The following is a 16,789-nucleotide window of genomic DNA, read 5'->3' as shown; positions in this document are numbered from 1 at the left end:
ACCGCGCTTTAGTCTTATACGCGTTATTTCACTTCTATTTCAAGGAAGGATAATGGTGTGTTGTTATCAATGTCGAGGGTATGACGATAAAATGACTAAGATAAAAAGAGGTCGGTTACAAGGTAGTACAAGTGTAAAAAGTAAATGTAACTCTGGCATGTGAACAGATAAAAAGGTGTTCCATATAAATGACGGTGGAAAAAAAATAAGATACGGAAAGGTCGGCCAGAAGGTGACACAAGAAAAATAAACATAACCACAATGTGAGAGCTGATAAAAAAAAAGCGTTCCATATTTATGACGGCGAAGAAAACTAAAATCTAAAGGTCATTTACAAGGTGATATACGTGTAAAAACAATATGTAACTCTGGCATGTGAACTTATTAAAGGACAAAGGGTTCTGACCATAGGATCACACTAGACACTAACACGAGTAGCCGTCATCAACACACCAGCCGTGCATGATACGCCCCGCGCGTCGCCTCTGCACCACCTCTTAGCGCTAATGGAGTTACCTGCCCTTCAGGAGTTATTAGCACAGACGTGAATACCAAGGCCACATGGTACACAGCGACACACACAAAGGTACACCCCTCAATTACTTAAGGCGAGTGTTGTGGGAGGAGGGGAAGGGAGGAGGGATTAGGTTGAGGGTGGAGAAGATAGGGAAAAGGAGGAGAGGGATAGAGTAAGGGACGAGGGGAATACGGTGAAGGATGAGGGGGATGGGGTGAGGGAAGAGAGGAAAGGGTGAGGAAGGAGAAGGCTATAGGGGCGTGGCTGCCAGATTACTAAACACTGCCATCAGCCTCGGTCACACCTCCGCCTTCCGCAGCTCGCTTCACCTGGCCAGCCTCGTGTGGGTAAGTTTTGTTGCAAGGAATGTGAGGTGTGTGGACGGGCAAATGACCACAGGTATGTTTGTCTGCGCCTACACCCTTACTAGTCTTCCCATGCAACGTGTCGGTCTGTTTGTCTGTCTCTCTGGTTGTTATTGTCTAAGTATGTCTGTTTAGTTGGAATTGTTTGGTTAGAGTTGGTTCGGTCGAAGGGAGGGGGGAGGAGAGACTCAATTTCCGGCTTTCGTCATCGGCCCCCATCAACACAGCCATCTTCCCTTCACCATAACCCTCGCCCCTCTTCACATCTGACATTGTCCCGAGCACAACATTTCTCTCATCACCTGTATTTTCTTTTTCTTTGGGTTAAACTGTTGGTTTGGACGCAACCATCGGCGCCGCGAGATCCCGTCCTGGTCCGGACCTGGCGGCCCCACGGAGAGCACCGCCTCGTCTCTGTACTATGGGGACCCGTACACCACGAAGCCGTGCTGCTCCTCGGCCACCGAGCCACATCCGCCGCCACCACGACCACGGCGGCCCTCAACACGCCCTGGTTGTCCACGCCAGCAGCAGCAGGAGGGACTACGCCACCACCCTCCGCCGCGGACTGCACGACCCACCGCGGCGATCTGTGTGTGTGAATGTTCGTCCTGTCTTCATCGTCGTCTTTGTCAGACTCGCGGCCCCTCCCACCGTGTAGTCACCTGTATGTTCGTCCTGTCTTCATCGTCGTCTTTGTCAGACTCGCGGCCCCTCCCACCGTGTAGTCACCTGTATGTTCGTCCTGTCTTCATCGTCGTCTTTGTCAGACTCGCGGCCCCGCCCACCGGGTAGGCAGATGTATGTTCGTCATGTCTTCATCGTCTTCTTGGTCAGACGAGCGGCCCCTCCCACCGTGTAGTCACCTGTATGTTCGTCATGTCTTCATCGTCGTCTTTGTCAGACTCGCGGCCCCTCCCACCGTGTAGTCACCTGTATGTTCGTCCTGTCTTCATCGTCGTCTTTGTCAGACTCGCGGCCCCTCCCACCGTGTAGTCACCTGTATGTTCGTCATGTCTTCATCGTCGTCTTTGTCCCGACTCGCGAGTTTGTCTGTCATCATGTGAATAAGGGGCTGCTGCCCCCGCCGCCCCTGCCGACGCCCTCCCCCTTGGCAAGGGCGGTGCCCCCATCATCATCATCATCTGAATATGGGGCTGCTGCCCCCGCCGCCCCTGCCGACGGCCTCCCCCTTGGCAAGGGCGGTGCCCACATCATCATCATCATCATCATTAGAATATGGGGCTGCTGCCCCCGCCGCCCCTGCCGACGCCCTCCCCCTTGGCAAGGGCGGTGCCCCCATCATCATCATCATCATCATGTGAATATGGGGCTTCTGCCACCGCCGTCCCTGCCGACACCCTGCTCCTCTGCAGGGGCCTCATGTGAGCCTGCCTCTGGGTGTGGGGGTCTTTCCTCCCCCTCCCCCAGACCCAGAGGATGCTCTCTTCCTCCAGTTACACTTTTCTCTTACTATACTAAACAGCAATTAACCCATTTTAACCTTTTCATAACTCTTGGTTTTCAATTATCGTTCTTTCCACAGTAATAACACAGACAGACGCAAACAGACACCGCCACAGGTACACACATCTTTAATCACGGCCAAACTCTGCCCGGGAGGATGCAGGTTCCGTTGACGTTCGCGTGTTTGTTGCACTTTTGAGTTCTTTATATTGACAGCCTGATAAGATGTGCAGCAGCGGCGAAGCGCTGTTGTGGTTCTTAATTTCAACGAGGAAATAATGGCAGCACCGCCAAAAAGGCGAGCTATTAAGATTCTCAAATTTCCATCCCGCGCGAGCTCCGTCTGTTTGTCCCATGGCCAAAGATACAATGAACTGCATAACGAAAAAGGCGGTGGTGGGCGCCAGGCTTGGTGTCAGTGTCACACATGGAGGAATGTTACCTCATGTTGCGTCACGCAACACCACAAGTACAAGTTTACAGACTGCCAAGAAATCTACAGTAATTGCCAGTAAATTCACTAACTGGAGGTTACAAAGCATCGTGAATAAGAGATTCAGTTCATCAGAAAATGAAGTAACTTTATTGAGAGTAATATAATGAATCTGTGGGTGGGGTGATGCTGGCGTCACGGCAGTTTTAAGAGAGTGGCTGGAGGAGGTAGTTTTACCGGAGGGGGGGGGGGGGGGCTAACTGTGCACAGACAAAGCATTATATAACATACAAACAGCTCCCTAGTAATCATGTACTTTTTTATTCTATTCGCCATTACAGTCATTATCATCATCATTAATAGCAGCACAGCATCTCTCTCTCTCTCTCTCTCTCTTTCCTCCCCCCTACACACCGCAGCCCACACCACACATCACCAGCACCACCACCTGTTAAAGCCACTTGTTGGACGTAAAAAAACACCTGCATTATACTTTCATCAGTCCATCCAAACGAGCTCGATGGCGTAATGGCGTAATTTTGTTCCGCATGTTCAATGTTGCAAGGAGCTATATCCACTGCGTGCGTGTGTGCGTGCGTGCGTGCGTGAGTATCAGCGTACTTTCCAATCATGGCTAATCCCGCTGCTATTGTTGTTAATGCGATATTGTGTTACCTTCGAAAATGGAGGTATTGTTACTGTACCACCTTTGCAATTCAATACAGCAATTTTCTTTATAGAGTTTCATCACTCCGTTGCCCTCGCCTTGAATCATCTAACCTTCCTTTGTCATCGCTCTAACATTGTCGCTGACGTATGTATCATAATGTTAAACACGTATCATTTATACTAATTAGATTTTCTTTTCCCTCCTCTCTCTATGTCTCTCTATTTGCCTGTCTGTCTATCCATTTAACTATTTGTATGTTTATCTATCTACCTGTTTATCTATATATCAACAAACTGCTAACCTCGAATCACATCTGCTTCCTTCATTTCTGCTACAATATCTTTTACCAGTATTAATGTTAGTCAGATTCTTTCCCCTTTATATGTTCATTCAAATAGGTCTAAACTACACAAATACAAAATAGCAGTAACCACTATACATCCCTCCTTTTATGTCTAGTTAAAAATGTTTCGTACTCGCATCCAAACTCCATGGAGATAAAAAAAAAAAAAAAGCTTTGCTGTGTTCGTTAAAATAGAAAAAACATATCCCGGCCAGGCTTACTCTCTCGTCACGGTATATGAAAACACAGACTCTCTTGTTATTCAGTGCAGTATTCAACTTTGACTCTCAGACTCTTGCCTTCCTCAATACTTCGGGGTCTTCTACACATCAACCACAACCACCATCATTACCACCACCACAATCACTACAGCAACCACCATCAGTTCGGAATGGGGACAAAATTACTCAAGTCTGTCTAAAATAGCTCTACCTCTCCAATCTTTTTTTTCTCTGTCTATCAATCTATCTATCCATCTATCTCTCTACCTATCTATCTATCTATCTCTCGCTTCCAAAGTCAACCTAAACATCAAACTGCAACATTCATCGTTCTCCTTCTCACCTTTTATCTATCTAATTATCGTTTCCTAAGTTAACCTGAGCATCAAACCAACTCCTTTCGTTCTTTTTACCACCTCTATTTCACATCATCATTCATTGTAACTAGATAAAGATCATTATTACTGCAGTCTCTAATTGTTACTATTCATCCCTCTGACTACCTGTACCTTCCCTCACCCCCTCTCCCCCATCTCCCTCTTGTATACATTTTCTCTCATCATTAAATTTAAAACTATCGCTCCAGCCCTCCCTCCCTCTTCGTCCCTCCTCCTGTACCTTCCCCTCATCATTAAAGTTACTCTACTCTTCCTCCCTCCCTCCCTCCCTCCCTCCCTCCCTCCATCTCTTTAATTCCTCCCTCTTCATTCTTCCCTCCCAGTGTGTACCTTTCTCACATCATTATAGTTAATCAGCCTTGTCAAAGTGATCGCTAACTTCCAAACTTGCTTCTTATGACTAATGGAAGAGTTCCCCACCACCCGGGCAACACGAACTTAAGGGAAACTTGCACACATAGTAAGGTTGGGGTTGGTTGGGTTGGAGTAGGTTAGGGTGGGTTGGGTTGGTTGCTGGTTGCTTTTTGTTACCAACGTGTAATTAGTAAACATCAACAATTATTAACTATTTCAACCAACTTCTCAGTTAACCATTCTCTTTCTGCTTAAAGTGCCAACAGATACTTGAATTAAGGTTTCGATAGTAAGACATAATTAAGTATACAACACAAACACTATTGAATCGTAAGGAGGAGGAAACAAGCAGCAACAACAGCAACACCAACACCAGAAGCAGCAGCCGGAGCATGCCAGGGAGAGCCCAAAATTGTGCAAAACTTCCTAAACTGTGAGTGACGTTGAACGATTCAGAAACTTTAAGGGAAAAATGTGAGAGGAGGCCGGGAAAAAAAAATAAAACCTTTTCGAAATCAAACAAAAGACGAGGTGCGTGATAGTGCGGGGGGAGAGAGTGAGTGGGAGGAGGGGCATAAGAGCAGAAAGGTGAGAGGGGAGTCAAGGGGAGAGGGGACGAATGGAGTAAGAGGCGGAGAGGAGGCGGAGAGGTTTAGGGCCATATTTTTAAACATTTCTGCGCCCAAGAACACGTAATTTACTAGTCTTAATGCGTTTCTTTTTCTTGGGTTGGGGGGGGGTTTATGGGGTTGGTGGTAGTCTGAGCCTTCTGTTTACCTTGAACTGTAAGAACCACCTATTAGAACATTAAAACCCTTTTTTGGCCTTTGGAAAAAGTTGGTGTGAGGGGTGGGAGCATCTGACAGTACCAACCATAGAGCGGGGAGGGAAATGTTAACCCTACGACCCTTTCCCCAACCCTTCAGGAGGAGTAATTGACTCTAAGAGGAAGGAGCCGTCGCCTTTGCCTTGGCCTTGTGATGCGGGTCAGGGCGAGGAAGGAGCCGAGAGATAGGCAAGGAGAGGAGAGGAGAGGTGTAACAAGAGGAGGAAGCGGAGAAGGAGGGAGAAGAGGGTCTTGAGACCGATCCAGACGCGAAAGGAGAAAAGGAGAGTCGAGGAGAAAAAAAGTGAGGATGGAGAATAAGGGGGAATACGGAGAGAAAAGTAAAAGGAGAGAAAAACGGAGAGCGGAGACACGAATATGACTGGCTAACATGAAACAGATGGAGGAAAAAGAAGTAGAAGGGGCGTAAAAGGAAAAGACGAATGAGAAAAGACAGAAGAAAAAAAGAGAGGAGTATAGGGAGAGAGAGGAGAGCTGAGACTTGACATGCAGGGAGGAAAGAAAAGGAAAAGAGCAGAGAGGCCAGAAGGGAGAGAAAGAGGAAGGAGAGAAGAGGAATAGGAATAAAAGACCAGTAAAAGATAAGGGTGAAGAGGGAAGTAAGAAAAGGGAGGCTGGTAGAGAGGAAAGAAAGAGCAGGAGAAAGAGAGAGAGAGAGAGAGAGAGAGAGAGAGAGAGAGAGAGAGAGAGAGAGAGAGAGAGAGAGAGAGAAAGGCAAGGGAATAAAAGACAAGAGCCGAAGATAACGGTGAAGAGGAGGAGGAGGAGGAGGAGACAATTAAAGAGGCTAAGGGAGAGAGGGAAAAAAAGTGAAGAATGGCAATGAGACCAAACACAATTGAATGAGTGGAAATAAGAAAAAAAGGGGGATGGAGGGATGAAAGAAATGGAAAGAAAAAGCTAAAGAAAACATACACACAATGTAAGAGGAGGAAGTGGAGGAGGAAAGAGAAGAGTCACGAGACTGGAAAACCCAGACCAAAGGAGATGGAGAGAGGAAGGGACGACTGAAATAGCTGAAGACTTGTAAAAGGAGATGATGAAACTGAAGGGAATCAAGAGCGAGGTGGAAGCAAGACAAGAGAGAAAGAGATAAATGGAAAGGAGGAGAAGAACAGAGGATACGATATTTCCCGCGAGAGTGAAAGTGGAGTAGAGTGGAGAGCAAGATGTGGAACGAGATGAAGGAAAAAAAAAAGAAAAAAAAGTGGATGACTAAACCAAAACACAGACGGAAGGGGAAATAAGTAAAAAGAATAACAGTAAAATGTGAAAATGAGGTAAAGAACAGCAGAATGTAAGAGGAAAGAGGATGATATGTTGCGGAGTGCGTGAGATGAGGGAAAGAGGAAAGAAAAAAAAGGAGGAACTATAAACTGAGATGCCGGAGGGGAAAAATACCAGGATAGGAAAGGTAAAAATAAAAAGATAAAAAAGATGGAAAAAGAAGGCGTTGACTAGGGTGTAGTGTGATAAAAGGAGGGAAGGGAGGTAGGAAGGAAGGAAGGAAGAAGGAATAGAGTTAGGCAGCAAGGTTAAGAAAGAAGGAAAGAAATGAGGAAATGAGGCAGGGGGAGGAGGGAGGAGCTATCAATGAAGGGAGGAAAAGAGAGGGAGGAAGAAAGACCAAAGTGCGTGTTGGGGCCTGTGAGAGAGAGAGAGAGAGAGAGAGAGAGAGAGAGAGAGAGAGAGAGAGAGAGAGAGAGAGAGAGAGAGAGAGAGAGAGAGAATGTGTTTGGGGTGGGGCTGGGAGAGTGGGTACCGTAACAGAAAGAGGGAAGACAGCAGACGAGAAAGAAGAAAATAAAGGAGGAAGGAGGTGAAAGAGAAAGGAGGAGGAGAAAGGAGCAGCGTAAAGAGGACAAGGGAGACAATGCGCAGGGAACGAAGGAACGAAGGGGAAACATGAAAGAGGGTGAGAGAAAGCGAAAATATTGGTCATAAAAGGAAAGCAGGAGCACGCAGCGTAAGCCAACGAGGACGAAAAAAGAAAAAGTAGGACGGTAGAGCAAAATAAAGATGCATAACAAGTTTGTGAAAAAAATAGGCAAAGATAAGAAAGTGGAAATGAGAAAAATACGCACAACAGCTTCGAACAGAAAAAAATAAAAATAAATGTTATGTATCTAATATACTGAAAAAAAATTCTTGAAATCTCTGTGGGCCACATAATTTTTTTTATTAACAAAGGAGAAAGAAAAGTAAATACACTCGATACAAGACTACCGACACAAAATAAGAAAACAATAACAACAACAAAAACGCTAACAGGATACAAAGAATGGTGAGGGAGATAAGGAAGTACATGAGGGAGGGAAGGAGGGGAGAATGGAAAGAGGAGGGGGAGGAGGAAGAAAAAGAGGAGGGCAGAAAGAGGAGGCAGGAGGGGAGAATGGAAGGAGACGAAAGATAAGACTGAAGGAAGGAGACGAGGAGAAGGGAGAAAGAGGGGGAAGGTGAGTAGAATGGACAAAGACGAAGACCAAATTAAAGAAAGGAAAGAAGGAAGAGAAGGTGGATAACAGAAAGAGGGAGGAGGAAAGGAGAATGGAATTAGACGAAACTTCAAAATGAATAAAAGAGAAGAGAAGGAGGAAGGGAGAAAGAGGGGGATATCAGGGGAAATTAAGAAAGAGGAGAAGAAACAGAGGAAGGAGGTAGGAGAGAAAGAAGGAAGAGAAGGGGAGAAGGGGGAGGGGGAGGGATAAAACAGAGGGAAGGCCTAACCGGTGGACGATCTAAACCTAAAGAGAGAGAGAGAGAGAGAGAGAGAGAGAGAGAGAGAGAGAGAGAGAGAGAGAGAGAGAGAGAGAGAGAGAGAGAGAGAGAGAGAGAGAGAGAGAGAGAGAGAGAGAAACACACGATCCAATTATTTCTCTTCATGGTTAAAAGGAGTCGGGGCTTTGGGGGGACGTGGGAGGTTGGGACTGGCGGCAGGTTATAATAGTGGAGGCTGGAAGTGAAGGCTGATGAGGAGGATTGAATGGAGTATTGAATGGCGAGAGGTGTCCGTGGAAGAGTGTGTTGTGTGTAGCGTGAACAATGGACTAAAGGAGGTAAAGGAAAGTATTGATAAAAAGGGGAAAGAAAGGGTTGAAGGGATGAGAGACGTACGTGGAAGAGTATGAAGTATGGAATGGACACAGTACTAAAAGGTGTTGGGGGAGATGATAAAAAACAGAGAAAATAAGGACCGAGTGGGTGAGATGCCTGTGTGAGCGTCCGGCATAGTTATTGGAGTAGAAGGGGGTGTGGGAAGGGGTAGGGGAAAAAATGGTTGAAAGAGAGAATAAATGGGCGTTAGGTGTCTATGGGAGTATGTGGTATAGTTATAGGAATATAATGGGTTAGAACGGGGTGATAAAGAGGGGAAAATAAGGGTTGAAAGAAAGATTTAGAAGTTTGTTAGAGGCGTCTGTGGTAGTGTGGCATAGTTATGGGGATAGAAGGGGTTACGGAGGGGGTGATAAAGAGGGAGATTAAAGGGTAAAAGAGAGAGTGAGTGGTTGAGAGGCGTCTGTGAAAGTGTAGCACAGACATAGGACTTCAAGAGGTTGGAGGAGGGATTAGTAAGGGTGATGCAAAAGGGAAATAAGGTTGAAAGAGAGAATGAGTAGGTGGGAGGTAGCATTTGATTTAGGAGAAAGAGAAAGTATAAGAGATAATATTAATGAGAAACAAGAGGAAGGGTGTTTATGAAAGAGCGAAGGGCAAATACATAATTATTACGACTTACCGAATGAGGAAGGGAAGGCGAGAGAGAGATACATCGGTGAGAGGAAGAAAGAAAAAGCGCCAGATGTATGTAATTGAGAGGTGAAGTGGAGTGAATACTGATAAATGAGTGGAGGTGGTAAAGCGAGAAGCAAGGGAAGTGGAGATATCTTAACTGACGTAATGGTAATGAGGTGGAAAAACAGGGGAATGAAGCCACGGCGGATAACTGGAGTGAAGGAGGAAATGATGGAAGACAAGGAAGAGAGGGAAAGACAAGGGAAAAGGGAGACGTGGGGGGTGACAAGAGAGAAAAAAACAAGGTGGCAACGTTGAAGGCAGAGGAATAGGAAAAATTAGAGGAGGACGAAGACACGAAAGGAAGGAATGCTCAAGACAGAAGAGGAAAAGAAGAGGAGGAAGGAGACACAAAAGGAGGAAAAGCTGACGACAGAGGAAGAGGAAAAAGAGGAGGAAAGCGACACAAAAGGAGGAGACGCTTAAAACGGAGGAATAGGAAAATGAAGAGGAGTAAAAACACACAAAAGAGGCAAGTCAGATTTTAAAAGGGAAAGTAGGAGGGGGAAAAGGAGGAGTAATTTGAGTACAAAGATAAACGAAACTAAGAAAAAAATGAACGCGATTATATTATAAAACATAGAAAATGGGCTTGAGTCTTACATCACCTCAAGGCAGAAAGAAAACGAGAAGTTGTCATCCGTTTTCTTTGTGGTTTAGTTTAAGTTTAGGGTTTTATTTCTTCCCCACATGAATAACGTGGTTTGTTGCCCCCTGTGTGTGTGTGTGTGTGTGTGTGTGTGTGTGGCGGGGTATAAACCTGTGGAAAAATACGTGGAAGAGAGATAAAAAAAACGAAACACTTGTATTTTTCGTGTGCATAATAAAAGAATATTTGAATGCTCTCAACTGCAATATAGCACCCGTGTAGGAGAAAGAGGAGGAGGAGGAGAAAGAGAAAGAGGAGGAGGAGGAGGAGGAAGAAGAATGCCTGGTTTTGGGATTATTGGAACTGGAGTGTGGCGAAAAGGGCAATATGGCTCGTGTGTCTGCATGCACAACTACAACTCCCTCTTCCCCCCTAGCCACTCCCCTCTCTCTCTCTCTCTCTCTCTCTCTCGTGTCGGGGCGCCATTACCCGCACCGCTAATGTTGGTCACACACACATTATTACCCTCGGGGACCGGCACTCTATAGCTCCAGGTGAGTTAGGGCCCAGTCACGTTTACTTTCACTTTTGACCAGGTAAGTGTGAGGAGCGAGGGATGCGGAAGAGAGCCAAGATATAAAATGAAAACAATAATACAAGTTCAAAAAAAAAATAGTATGCTCCTTAGAAACATGTTTGGTTGAGATACACAATTAGATGATCGATACGCACACATAGAAGAAACACAAGTATGAGAAAACAAGGGATACGGAAGAGAGGAAAGATATATAACTGGAAAAATATACAAGTTGAAGAACAGAAAAAAACGAGTATGCTCCTTAGATAGAAAAAAATGTCACGTCGAGATACACAAATACATGATTGATACACACATACACAGAAGAACCAAAGGTATGAGAAACGAGGGAGACGAATGGAGTGGGAGGAAGAAGCATAATAAATAATAAACCACGCGTGACATTTACAAGAAAGGACAGGAAGGTTACTTAGCTGGAAGCACGAAACATGGAGACACAACAGAGAATTATTGATATTGTACAAACACAAGAATGACAAACGAGGTACGCGGAGAGAGAAAATATATGTATCTAAAGCGTAAGCACGGGCCACACTTAGATGAAGGTATATAAGTATGGAGAGGCACGAAAGGTTAACATGCCAGGGGTGAATGATTTAGTTAGAGTAGAAACCGAAGCACGAGAAATAAGGGACTGAATCAAAAAATGTGTAAAGGAGGGAAGTATAAGCTGCGTGACGCCTTGGTGGAAGTGTCGGTGTGTTCCTTAACTGGACACACGAAAGGTAGAGCCACAGGGAGGAATGACCGATAGAGTAAGAGGCATAAGTCTGAGGAACGAGAAGGCCGATGAAGGGTAAAAAATATGGTGGGAGGGTCTTTACATTTTTTGCCTTCCATATAGTACCAGCATATTGAGGGCACTTTTCCCCCTCTCTGCCACTGTTTTATGGACCTTATACTCTCCTTAAGCCATAAAACTTACTGATGAGTAGACAAATAAACCAAGCTAATTCATTGTTTCTTAGTTCTGTGATTATTGCTCTCTATATCTGTACTGTACTGTACTGGCGAGGAAGGAACAAAAGGAAGAAAATGAAATGTTAAATAGCACCACAAGCTTGAAACTACCACATGTACTATATACCAGTAGAACCACCACAGTACAAGGGCAAAAGACAAGGGAAGAAAATATTAAAATAACTAAAATGAACGTGAGCTACAGGACGAACTGCCATTGCGAGTATTACTTCAAAGCCTTCATATGAAATTGCCCGATACATATACGCTTCAAATGGAAGTACTAATACAAATGGAATAAAAGTGCATCCCGACGTTAGGGAATGAATAATAAGCGTAATTTTTATTTATTTTACTGAAAGCCAATGGACGCACATAACGACGCGGCAGTGCACGGTGATAATAACGATGAGAGGGTGTATAGTCTCTCTCTCTCTCTCTCTCTCTCTCTCTCTCTCTCGTTCTTTCGTTATTTCTTCGGTTATTTTAATTTTTTTGCGCTCTTCCTTTCGTTCTTTCGCTTTTTCGTGCTTTTTTTTTTTCGTTCTCTCTCTCTCTCTCTCTCTCTCTCTCTCTCTCTCTCCTTCCCTTTGTCCGCGTCGCATATCACATTTAATAATCTCTTATCTCCCAATCGCCGTCTCCATTGTGTCAGTCACTTCTCACACCACTGGCCCCTTTAACCTCTGTACGCTGCGTAAGAGAGAGAAAGAGATGGAGAGTATAGCTAAACACACACACACACACACACACACACACACACACACACACGTTGTTGTTTAATTTTCGCCAGCACGAGGTGGTTTGTCGATTGTCTGAAGGGGGGGTATAATGAGCCCGTCAGAGGGGGGGGAATGCCGACAGACCGACAAGAAGAAAAGAAAAAAAGAAGGAAAAGCAAGAGAAATAGACAAAGAGGAGAGGATTTATAGGAGGAAGAAAAAGAGAAAAAAAGAGAAGTAAACAGTAATGAGAATGATAAGTGATGGGAAATTATTAGGACGAGAAATAAGGAGAATAAAGCAAAAAGTAGGATAAAGACGAAGAGAAGAAGGAAGCAGTGGCATGCAAATATTACTAAACAGAAAAACATTAAGACGAGAAGGAGGAGAAAGAGAAAAAGGATGATGGTGAGGAAGAAGATTAGAAGGAGTAACACGGGAAGGAAGAGGAGGAGAAGGTGGAAGGGGAAGAAAAGAACAAGGAAGTGGACGCTCACGGGATGGGTCGGTATTTTACGAAGTCACAGAATTTATCTCCTTGAAATTCCGGAGGCTGGGGAGGCTGGGAGACGGATGGCGGATATGTTAGCCGAGATATTAATAGCGGCGAGGCATGACAGGAATGGGAAGGGATACACTAGCTAGGGGCGCTGCGGAGACTAGGAGAAGGAAGAGGAGGAAAGGAAGGAGGAGGAAAGGAAGTAAAGAAAGTGATAGGGGTTGAAAAAAGAGGGAGAAAGAGGACGAACGGAAGTAATGAAGGTGATGAGGGTGGAGAGGGAGAAAGAGAAGGTAAGGAAGATGGAGGAGAGGAAGTAAGGAAAGTGATAAGGGTTGAAAGAAGAGGGAGAAAGATGAGTAACGGAACCAGAGGGAGAAAGAGGAGGAAAAAAGGAACCGAGGAAACAGTGGCAAAGAGGGGAAGAAGAGGGAGAAAAAGGAGGAAAGGAAGCAGAAAAGCAGAGGCAAGGGTGGAAATAAAGTGGGAGGAGAGGAAAAAAGGAAGCCAAGAATCAGAGAAGAAGGTGGAAAGAAGGGAGACACAGAAGAGACAGGCAGTGCGAGGCTTGAGGAGGAAAAACCAGAAGTGAAGAGGAAAATGACACTAAAACTTGGGAGAGGAAAAAGAGAAATGGCAGAAAGAGGTGGAGAGGGTGAAAAAAGGGGAAGACTCAGACAAGACAGGCAATGGAATACTTTAGGAGGAAGGCGAATTTTATGAAGAGGAAAATCACACACACTTGAGAAAAGTAGAACTGAAAAGGCAGAGAGAGCAGAAAAGGAAGCAAAGAAAGAGTGATAAGGGTGGAGAGAAGGGAAAAACACAGAAGATACAGGCAATGCAATACTTGGGGAGGAAAAACAGGGAGAAGGGAAGAGAAAAAAATGACACTAAGACTTGGGAAAGGAAGAATAGCAGAGGCAAAGAGGAGAAAGTGAGGCAAAGAAACAATGATAAGGGCGGAAAGAAGAGAATGTCATGGAAGGGTCAGAGTTTAGGCAATACTTGGAGGATAAACATGCATGAAGTGAAGAGGAAAATGACAGAAAGGGGAACTCCAACATTATTACTTTGTTCGAGAGTGAAAGGCTGACAATAGGTGTAGGAGCTATAAGGAAAGAAGGAAAGGAGATGAATGAAGATGAGGAGAGAGGAGAGAATGGGATTGATTTCTATGGAACAATAGAGATAACCTTGCAAGCTGACGAGAAAGAAAGCGAGGACTGCAAGGTGCGGATGAGAGAAGGGGATGAGAGGGCGAATGAAGATTAACCCGGTAGCAGCGAGGGGCCAAATTTGTGGCTTTACCGTGTACCAGCGAGGGGCCAAATTTGTGGCTTTACCGTGTTCCAGCGAGGGGCCAAATTTGTGGCTTTACCGTGTACCAGCGACGGGCCATATTTTTACCATGACATAAACACCCCCAAATAGATGATGCATAAACTGATCACATATGCATTGATATATATTATGAAATGGTTTGCATGAATGATGATTTTTTTCTCATTAATTCGCTTAGAGGGGCCTTTAAGAAACACTATCCCCGCAGCTACAGGGGTAAGAAAGAAGGAAACTGTTATAGATTTGTAAAGAAAGGAAAGTGGAGAGAGAGGAAACACCTGAACACAAAGAGGATGAGAAGTGGAATACAATGGCAAGAAAGATCATTAGATAAGAGGGTGTACGCAGCAAGGGGAGGAAACACAAGACAACACAAGACAATTAACACCTGCGGAAAAAGAGGAGGAGGAGGAAGATACAACGATGAGAGAAAGGACTAAGTCATTGCGGAGGAAGAAGGGGGAAGCGAAGAAGACCCAGAAACACACACGTAAAGGCGGAGGAAGCGGAGAAATGACAAGAGAATTAAAAGTGAGAGACAAAGGCGAGTAAGATGATGAGAGAAGAGAATAAAAAGTAATTGAGGAAGGAGAGGGGAAACGAGAGACCCCGAAGCACTCAAGTATAAAGGAAGACAAGGAAGGAAGGGAAAGAGAAGAGGGGAATAAATCAAACTGTATCAATAACGCCCAAAGATTAATTTAAGGAAGTCTGCGAAGGGGAAGGGGAAGGAAGGGGAGAAGGGAAGGAAGGTCATGGATAATACGAGGGAAGAGCGTAATGGAAAGGAGGAAAGAACCGCCATGACCGTTATTGTGAGCGTGTAAGCGTGAAAGATATAGAAAGACAGGGTGGAATTGAAGAGGAAGAGGACGTAGGTATGACTGATGATAATTCAAGATGGAAACGTTTTAAAGAATTATGAAACGAGGAGAGAATCACCACCACCATTGTATTAATGAAACAAGAGAAGTAAAGAGGCGGAAAAGGAGAAGAGGAAGATGGAGGGCATAAAATGAATAATGCAAGATGAATACGAAAAGAATATTTAAGGATGTAGTAAGCCAAAAACCCATCCACTTCAACACTACCTCCATTATTTGTATTATAGATGAAAAGGGTAAAAAAGATGAGGAAAAGGGAGATGCATAAAATAAGATGAAAACATAAAAGATAACAGATGAAGGAACAAACATCACCATCACCATGACTACCATTGATTGAGAAAATAATATGAAAAACAAAACAAAAAAGGGGGCATGTTAGAAGGAAAAAGAAGAAAAGAGAATGATAAATAAATATATAACTGAAACTACCACAAGCACTATCACCATCATCGTACGAGGACAAGAAACTAGGCAAGGAAAATCAGTGAAAGGAGTGAGGAAGAGAAAGAGAAATGCAAGACACGGATAACGTAAAAAGGATACGTCAAGGATTTTGGTGGAAAGAGAGGGGAAGAAACACCACCACCACCACCACCACCACCACCACCAACGTTGCCAGATTGTCGTACTCAGCCTCTTATGTTTTCCGACTTCCGACCCAAAAACTGTCTCGTCCATTCCAATAACTACATTTACTTATAGTTACCGTTGAAAGGTTTAATTATTAGTGTCTCTTTGCTATAGTTAAGTGTCTAAAAACGGTAAATACAATGGTGGATACGATAATCTGGCAACGCTGCACACCACCAGAGTCAGAGGCAGAAAAAGATAAGGAAAAAAAAAGAGAGGAGAAGGACGACAAGGAAAATGATGAAAAAACAGACAATATAGGACAGACACATTAAGGGAGATTTAGCAAAAGGAAAAATAAAACACGAGGGCGAAACGGATCAGAAAAAAGATGACATGTATAGAATAAAGACGAAAAAAGAGGAAGAGACAGACTGAGCACTGAATGTATGGCCACGTGTATGTGTGAGTGTATGAATGCGTGAGTGAGTGAATCATTAGGAGGGTGAGTGAGTGAGTGAGTGAAAAGGTCCGTGGGTGCGTGCGTGAGTGTATAAGTGAGTGTAAGGTGCCGTGAACGAGTGAGTGAAGGAGTGAGTGCATGTAAAGAGGAGCGACATTATGGAACCCTTGTAGCTTGCAGAGTAACAATCGCGGGCAGCAACACGACAACCCGGACCAGAACAAAACCAGGAAAATTCGAGCCTTTACGGAAGAAAAAAGGCAGAGGACATGCAAGACGCGGGGACAAATCACCATAATTTTACCTTCCCACCAGGAGGAGGAGGAGGAGGAGGAAGGAAGAGGAGAAAGAGAAGAATGATAGCTTAACAGGAAACAAGCCTCATCCACCAGCCCAAACTACAACACCAAACACCACTAAACCAACCCAACGCCCGTCTGCCCTTCCCTCCTCCATAAGACCCGCCCAATACCAACCCCAAAACCCGCCCAATACCAACCCCCAAAACCCGCCCAATACCAACCTCAAAATACGCCCAACTTCCCGCCCCTTAAAACCGCCTATCGCCTTCCCCTCTAAGTAATCGAAAGGGGATACTGCGGTGCGTGGGTCAGCTGTTTTACGAGTCAACAAACACTTATACGTCCCCTTTCACCTCGGCGTCTTTTATTGAATGATTGTGATGTGACGATAGTACCAATGGCGTATCTCTCTCTCTCTCTCTCTCTCTCTCTCTCTCTCTCTGTTCAT

General features: G+C 44.7%; 1 long non-coding RNA gene across 7 annotated transcripts in view; it reads right to left on the bottom strand.

Annotated features, from left to right (window-relative positions):
• Positions 1 to 428: 428 nt before the first annotated feature.
• The window catches only part of LOC126998879 (uncharacterized), a 40,546-nt gene continuing 24,185 nt past the window's right edge, over positions 429 to 16,789 (bottom strand). The window contains exons 3-4 of one of the 7 annotated variants that reach the window (XR_007753049.1): positions 1,749 to 1,882; positions 429 to 1,614 (exon numbers count right to left, since the gene is read on the bottom strand). This is a non-coding gene — a long non-coding RNA (uncharacterized LOC126998879). The remainder of the gene's footprint in view (positions 1,615 to 1,748; positions 1,883 to 16,789) is intronic. The other 6 variants (XR_007753055.1, XR_007753052.1, XR_007753053.1 and 3 more) reach the window with 6 other exon arrangements.

The sequence above is a fragment of the Eriocheir sinensis genome, chromosome 15 (assembly GCF_024679095.1).
Source record: "Eriocheir sinensis breed Jianghai 21 chromosome 15, ASM2467909v1, whole genome shotgun sequence".
Lineage (NCBI taxonomy): Eukaryota > Metazoa > Arthropoda > Malacostraca > Decapoda > Varunidae > Eriocheir > Eriocheir sinensis.
Note: the sequence above shows the minus strand (reverse complement) of the source record. Positions and strands in the feature narration are given on the sequence as shown.